Consider the following 7,766-nt stretch of genomic DNA (forward strand, 5'->3'; position numbering starts at 1 on the left):
TCCATCATGAAGCCAAAGCTTTTGACATCATTGAGCTAACCGGCCTGCCCACTCCAGGAGAATTATATGAACCTGGTTGTCAGCTTCACCGCAATGCTTTGGAGAGTATCTTCCATAAGCCAGAGCTCAACATGAGCCAAATGCTGAGCATGATGAAGCCTCTGCCAAATGATGTTGATTGCCCAAAGGAGTTCTTTGTCGAAGACCTAGAGTATCTGCCCCGCACTATTTATCACATCATCAGGCGAACTCTATGGCCTGTCAAAGGACATTCTTCAGCAGCAAAACTTGAAGGAGCAATGAAGACTTTGGTCTTTTATATCTTCAACGGCATCAGCTTCAATGCTCAAGACTTCTTTATCAGGCAGTTGGCTGCATCAGGCTCTGATCTCTTTGGACTGAAGTTCTACGCTCCGTGGGTCATGCGCCTCATCAAGCTACACTCATCTGTCAACTATCAGCCCTCTGCTCGCAACCATCTGATCTTTCAGCCAGAGGTTGATATGTCAGTTGAAGCCATATACCCAGAGCCTGCCAAGGAGCCTGTTTGTCTTCACAATGCTGATCACCAAAGCTTCATGCAACCCATTGAAGGAGTCCAGGCCGTCACTCGTGTTTATCCTTTGGCTGGAAATACACGCTTACCTCACCGTGCTCAAACTGAAGCCACTGAAAGCACTATTGCTCAAAGGCCTCGGAAGCGATCTCGTGTTCTCAATGACCGAGAACTTCTCGTTGCCCTGCATCAAAAATAGGATAAGCATCACTTCTGGCTGAAGCGTCAGATGCAAAGCCTCTTGGTGGACGTCAATCGTATTCGCAATCTTGCCACAAAGAATGCCTTTGTTACTCATGAAACCTGTCGGAGGTCATGGAAGAGTTTGACATTGCTGAGTGCTGAAGCAGATCTTCAAGACGATAGCTTCACTGAAAGATTCAAGTTTGACTCCACTCCTCCAAGGAATGTTGTCTTGCGTCAAACTCCGTCTCTTGAAGACTCTGATTATTCCTCCTCCGCTGCAACGGTGAATGCAAGAGTGATCAATGATCAAGATGATGCTACTTCACCACCTCCAACTTCAGCACGTATTGGCACTGCACCAAGTTCGTCTGCACCGCCAAACCCCGACGCCGACCCTGTATCCTCTCCTACTCCTTCTAGGAACGAGTAGAGGCTCTATGTCTTCAAACCTTTTTGGTCCTTACTGACAAAAGGGGGAGAAGCATATGAGTTGATGGTCTTCAAGCGAGTCCATATGGGCGGTTGCTTTATATTCTTCCTAGTGTTTACAACTCTCGCTTTTGATACATTTGGTTCTTTGAGTTGTAACACTTAAACTTGATGGTCGTCTGCTACGTTTTCTGCTATTCTGTGATGCAATGATAAATTCCGCATGTGCGAGGATAAATTCCGCACTTAGTCATTTTTGCAAACGTCCATTTTTCATTGTGCATGTCATTATCTTTGTTATATCAAATCATGCATGATGAATTGTCTTCATAAGTTGAAGAGGATCTCCACAAGTACAACCTGCCATGTGCATTTGCATTCCAAAAGGAAATTACTTATATGCACATCTTCAGGGGGAGCCTTTTGCTACTTATGAAGACAATACCTAAATCCTTTACAATTTCACATATTTTTATCCCCGTTGAAAACTTCAACCAGTTTGTCATCAATCACCAAAAAGGGGGAGATTGTAAGTGCATCTAGTGCCACCCCTAGTTGGTTTTGGAGTATTGACGACAAACCTGGTTGAGGGACTAATGTGTTTGTGAGAATTGCAGGATAACACAGGTAGTAGTCCCTCATTGAGTCGGTTTACCTACCGGAGATGACCCCTAAAAATGTATGAAGACATTCAAGACAATGGTGGTATGTGAACATATTCACATTGAAGACTATGACAAGAGAAGGCATTGCGTGAAGACTATGGAGCGCGAAGACTTAGTTGTTTCATTGTTTCCTTTTCTTCTTTGTTGAGTCGTAGGAACCACCGTACTGTTAAGTTGTGTCCCAGTGAACAAAGTCAGAGTGACTGAAGTGATGATCAACCAAAATCCTATGTCTTCGAGCGAAGACAATGAGAGAAAATCTTATCCAGAGCTGGATGAGTCAGCTTTACTTGTAGCCCAAGTAAAGTTGCCGCGTGTGTTTGAAATCTGACCGTTGGAACACGTGTCAGTTCCTTAGTGACCCAGGGTCATTTCGGAAAATCAGGTCGGGTTGCCTAGTGGCTATAAATAGCCCACCCCCTACACCATAAATTGGTGGCTGCTCAGAGTTAGTGCACGGCTTTTGTCGTTTGAGAGCAACCCACCTCCGAAGCTTTTGAGAGAGAGAAATCCTTGCGAGGACAAAGCCCAAACACCCAGAGCCAAAGAGTGTTAGGCATCACTGAAGTCTTTCTGTCCGCGTGACCTGAAGACTTGTTACACTTGAGGACTGTGAATCCTCCAGCCGGTTAGGCGTCGCGTTCTGAGCATCCAAGAGTCATTGTGGATCGCCGGTGAACGAAGTCTGTGAAGGTTTGGAAGTCTACCTTGAAGACTTACCAGAGTGATTGGGCGAGGACTGGGTGTCCTTAGCTCAAGGGGAATAAGGTGAAGACGCGGTCTTCCGAGTTGAATCTCAGCCTCCCTAACCAGACGTACAGTTGTCACAGCAACTGGAACTGGTCCAACAAATCTTGTGCCCTCAACAAGTGACTGGTTCTATCCTCTCCCTCTCCTTACTTACAGTTCGTCTTCGTGAAGTCATTGCCTATTTGCTTTACCTATTTGGCTTCACTGTGTGACTACTATCGTTGTTTGGCTTCATACCATCTTCCATCCTGATCCTTACTACCTAGCTGCTATTAGTCTTCGTGCTTTCACTTCATTGCATACTTGACTATGGGTTGCTTAGTGTAGTTTACCTTCCGCTGCATATCAATAGGTTCATTTCTGTTGTTTGTCTTCGAAACTCTCATGTTTTAAAGACTTTCATAAAAATCGCCTATTCACCCCGCCTCTAGTCGATTACTAGCACTTTCAGCGGCACCGCTAACGCCAGTGTCTGGGCTGTGTCTCAGGAGGTTTGTCCTCAACTGGATCCTCTTTGTCATCGTTGTTAGTTTCTTTAGGTGTATCAACCATGTATACGTCATACGAAGAAGTGGCCGTCCAGCGTCCGGTAAGCGGCGGGTTTTGGCCCTGCTCCTCATCGGCATCGTTGTCCGTACTGTCGATGTCTTCGGAGCCGTAATCAAGCATGTCGGTTAAATCCTCGACAGTGGCTGTGAAGTGGGTGGCGGGTGGGAAGCAAAATTCTCCATCATCAGCCCCTAGTTCAAACCGAACATAGTTCGGTTGTGAGTCCCCCGCCAAGGACATGTTCTTTAAGGAGTTTAGCACATCGCCCAAAGGCGAGTGCTGGAAGATATCTGCGGCGCTGAATTCGGAGATCAATAAATGATCAAGTTCGGCGTCCGCGGGCTCACATGGTTCGGAACTTATGACCGGAGACGAGTCCGGAGTTTTGGTGGCACAGTTATCGTGTGAGATTAAGTCTATGTGCGGCTCCAACGCCGTAGAATCTGTGGCCTTCGTGGTGGGGTTGATCCTCCCGTCCTTGGATGGCGCAGTATTCTCTGGATCTAAGGCCAGAGCAGTTACAGGAGCAATCTCCTGGATGCGGTCCGATGATAGATTTAGATCATGTTCATCGAGGTTACCAGGAGCGGTTGCCGCGGTCTCGAATCCGGCGAAGATCAAATCTCCACGGACGTTCACGACGTAGTTCAAGCTCCCAAATCTGACCTGATGGACAGTGGCATAGCTATCGATCTGCTCTAGATGGCCAAACGAGTTGGCCCGCAGTGCGAAGCCGCCGAACACGAAGATCTCTCCGGGGAGGAAGGTCTCTCCTTGGACAGCGTCATTATTGACGATTGAAGGGGCCAACAAACCTTTTGGGGACGGCACAGTGAAACTCTCAATGAAAGCACCAATGTCGGTGTCAAAACCGGCGGATCTTGGGTAGGGGGTCCCGAACTGTGCGTCTAAGGTCGATGGTAATAGGAGACAGGGGACACGATGTTTACCCAGGTTCGGGCCCTCTCTATGGAGGTAATACCCTACTTCCTGCTTGATTGATCTTGATGAATATGAGTATTACAAGAGTTGATATACCACGAGATCGTAATGGCTAAAACCCTAAAAGCCTAGCCTGTATGACTATGGTAATGAAATCTATCTTCTCCGGACTAAGTCCTCCGGTTTATATAGACACCGGGAGGATCTAGGGTTACACAGGGTTGGTTACAAAGAAAGGAATCTACATATTTGGTCGCCAAGCTTGCCTTCCACGCCAAGGAGAGTCCATCCGGACACGGGTGCAGTCTTCGGTCTTCGTGTTCTTCACAGCCCATCAGTCCGGCCCATGGCTAACAGGTCGGACGCCCGAGGACCCCTTAGTCCAGGACTCCCTCAATCATCGTCCGATCCGGTATACCCGGATCTAGGGTTTCTCCCGGAACATCCCGATCATGTTGACGCAGTTTGCAACGACGATGCCTCAACAGGGGGCGTCGGAGACTCCGTCATCGTCCGCCATGACCGAAGTCGGCGCAATTCACCGGAAGTAGCGCCACCACGATCTCGCCGCTGACTGGATCCGAGCACACCCTCACCATGTAGACGTATGGTGTCATCAAAAAGCCGGTTGATGACCTCCGGCCGCCCCACCCCGGCCCCATCCCGCGTCGCCGGCCGGCCATAGCCGAACCACGACGGATCTGGCCGGGATGCCAGATCTGCAGCCACCGCCGCCACCCAACACCCGGCCAGGCAAGCCAACGACTCAACCCACCGGCCATGGGGGAAAACGGCCGCCGCCGCACGCCAGGGTCGCCGCCCTGACCGCGTCGGCTGAAGACGAAGGCGCCAACGCGAGATTGATCCAGATGACCTGAATCCATCGCGCGCGACCCCGGTTAGCCACGCAGAACCTCCTCGCCACGCTGACAAGAGGTTCACCGCCGGATCCACCGCGTTGGCTTCCGACGCCACGCCGCAAGCGGGCCACACCGTCCAGGGCAACGTGTCACCGCGAGGAGAAGAGGGCCCTACCGCTGCTGTCCTCCGAGGCGGGCTTCGCCTGTCGGCCTCCTCCGGCAGCGGCCAGGCCGCGGGCTGCAGAGGCGAGGGACGGGGCGGCGGCTAGGGTTCGCTCGTGCCCCCCCCCCCCTTGGAGAGCGACGCGAGCGCGACGTTGTGCCCCCTTGTAGACACATACATAACCTGATGTGAAGCTCTAGTCAACATGAAGAAAGTGAAAAGAAACAAGAAACCAGCGGGTCACCTTGTATATAAACAAACCAAGGATCATCATAAGGGAAATTTTATCAACCATCGATTGCAAAGTTGGAGATGAACCACATAAAATTCCATTCATCAGAATGCAGCGTGCAGCCATACAAAAACATGCTTCCGACGAAACACATAGAGTGAGCAATTTAGGAACGAAACTGTAGATTTTTGGGGGGAACAAACCTATGTCTTCTTTGTTAGGCCCAAACACATAGTTTTTTTTTCTCCTGTGGATTAGTGAGGTATGGAAATCTGAGAGCACAAATTTGTTGATTGGAGCACAAAAAATAGGCTGGATGTTTCTATTTTTTTGAAAATTTCGAGCCTAATTCTTCTTTTTCTGGTTAACCGGTCAGTATTTAGTTGTTAACCCATCATCTACTTTTAGTAAATAATAGATAGATATGTTTATCTGTTCTTTTCTTACGTGATAGGTTTGCACAACATACCTGGGTATTTTTGTCACAAAATGTCCAAACTTATCTATTTAAGGAACACATTTGTGCAAAAAATATTTTTTTGTCCTCAAGATATGCAAGTGTTTTTTTTTCTTTTTTTGCATCTCGGGAAAGAACTTCCCTAGTTAGAAAAAATAGAGTGCTCAGCTCGGAGATATTCATCAAATTTTCTTGTCTGAACCAACAAACAAGACATGCGAATTCATAATGGTGTGTGTCTTCTGTACATATTTTCTGTTATATTTGTTTCCAGACAACCCGAGTGTGGGGCCACTCTAGGGGTGCATAACAAGGCACATTAAAAAACTTGCCATGGTCTGGGCATTGATGGGATGGTAGTATTTTATTCCTTAACGAGTCCTTGCATGCAGTAGATTTACTCGTAGTAGAGTTGGGCATGTTTAGCAATTGTTGATGATTCCCGCCGTACTTTGTGAAGGGTAAGTGGCACATATCCCAAGGAATGTTGTTCAAGATGGACGGTACTGAGTGTAGGTGCGACCGAACCATGGTGCTGAGCAACATTTTGGGGTCCGGGAGGCGGTACAGCTCGTCGTTGAGCGGGTTGCACACGAAGCGGACCACCTCCGGGTCCATGTCTGTGCCGGCCCAGGAGAGGTTGCGCATCTGGGACGGCAGGGGGTGGGCGTCGAGGCCGCCGAGGGCGTGGACGTCGAGGCGGGCGTGGCAGAAGCGCACGAGGAGGAGGCCGTCGCCGCTGGCGGCGACCTGGCGCGAGACGAACCCGCCGTCGCCGGCCCCGGGGCAGCGCGGGTGAACGAGGTGGGCGGGGAAGGTGAGGCCGGCGATGGACAGGGGCTCGCCGGCGCGGAAGGACACGGCCGGCGCTGGCACCCCGTACTCGTCCACCGACGCGCGCTGGATCAAGGCCCACGGCTGGCGCGAGCGGGAGCGCGCCGTGCAGAGGGAGCGGCGGAGGCCGGCCGCGGCGCCGGGCAAGCGGCGGAGCATTTTGCTGCGGGTGGGGCAGCTCCGTGCCGGTGCGGTGGTGGTGGTACGGCCTAGAGAGTGGAGTGGAGGAGGGTTTTTGGAGCCGCCGAGTGCGTTGAGGTGCGGTGCGGCCGGGGGTAGGTGGGTTGGGTTCACGCGAGGACTGCTGTGATGTGGACTTGGTTCAGCGAGGGTCTGCCCCGTCCTGGCTGACGTTTTCGGCATCTCCCTCTTTTTCTTTTGAGTTTTGACCGAGCTGTCTGTTCGAATTCGGTCCATCAATCACGCCATCTCATGTCCTTTCTCTAGAGTAGGAACTTTCTGTTCGAAATCGCTTGGATATCGAAAGAAATAGTGGTCACATGCGGGCAAATTTGATGTTTCGACTCTTTTACAAAAGTTGAGCCATATCTGACCCTGGTTTGATTTTTCTTTTTTGATATCTGACCCTTTTTCTACCGCCGGGTAGATGGTGATAGGGTTATAATTGCCTACCGCCAAGACCCTTGGCGGTAGAGTCGCACAACCAATCTTAAAAAAAAAATCTAAATATCAAATACAACACTTGTACCCGTCTACAGCCGGGCATCTCAGCGGTAGGGTTGCACTGGCTACCGCCAGCCTATTTGGCGGTAGGGTTGCACAGGCTACCGCCAGTATGTTTGGCGGTAGGGTTGCACTGGCTACCGCCAGCCTATTTGGCGGTAGGGTTGCACAGGCTACCGCCAGCATGTTTGGCGGTAGGGTTGCACTGGCTACCGTCAGCCTATTTGGCGGTAGGGTTGCACAGGCTACCGCCAGCATGTTTGGTGGTAGGGCTGCACTACGTTGACGTGGATTAAGTTGCCTATCCCATGGACCTTGGTAGTAGGCTAGTATACCCTACCCGCCATCGACTCTGGCCATAGAAAAAGGGTTAGATCCCGAAAAAAATTCAAATCAAGGTCAGATCTGGCTTAAGTTTTGCGAAAGGGTCAAAACACCAAATTTGGCTGTCACATGCTT

Source organism: Aegilops tauschii, chromosome 1, assembly GCF_002575655.3.
Source record: "Aegilops tauschii subsp. strangulata cultivar AL8/78 chromosome 1, Aet v6.0, whole genome shotgun sequence".
In the NCBI taxonomy this organism is placed as follows: domain Eukaryota; kingdom Viridiplantae; phylum Streptophyta; class Magnoliopsida; order Poales; family Poaceae; genus Aegilops; species Aegilops tauschii.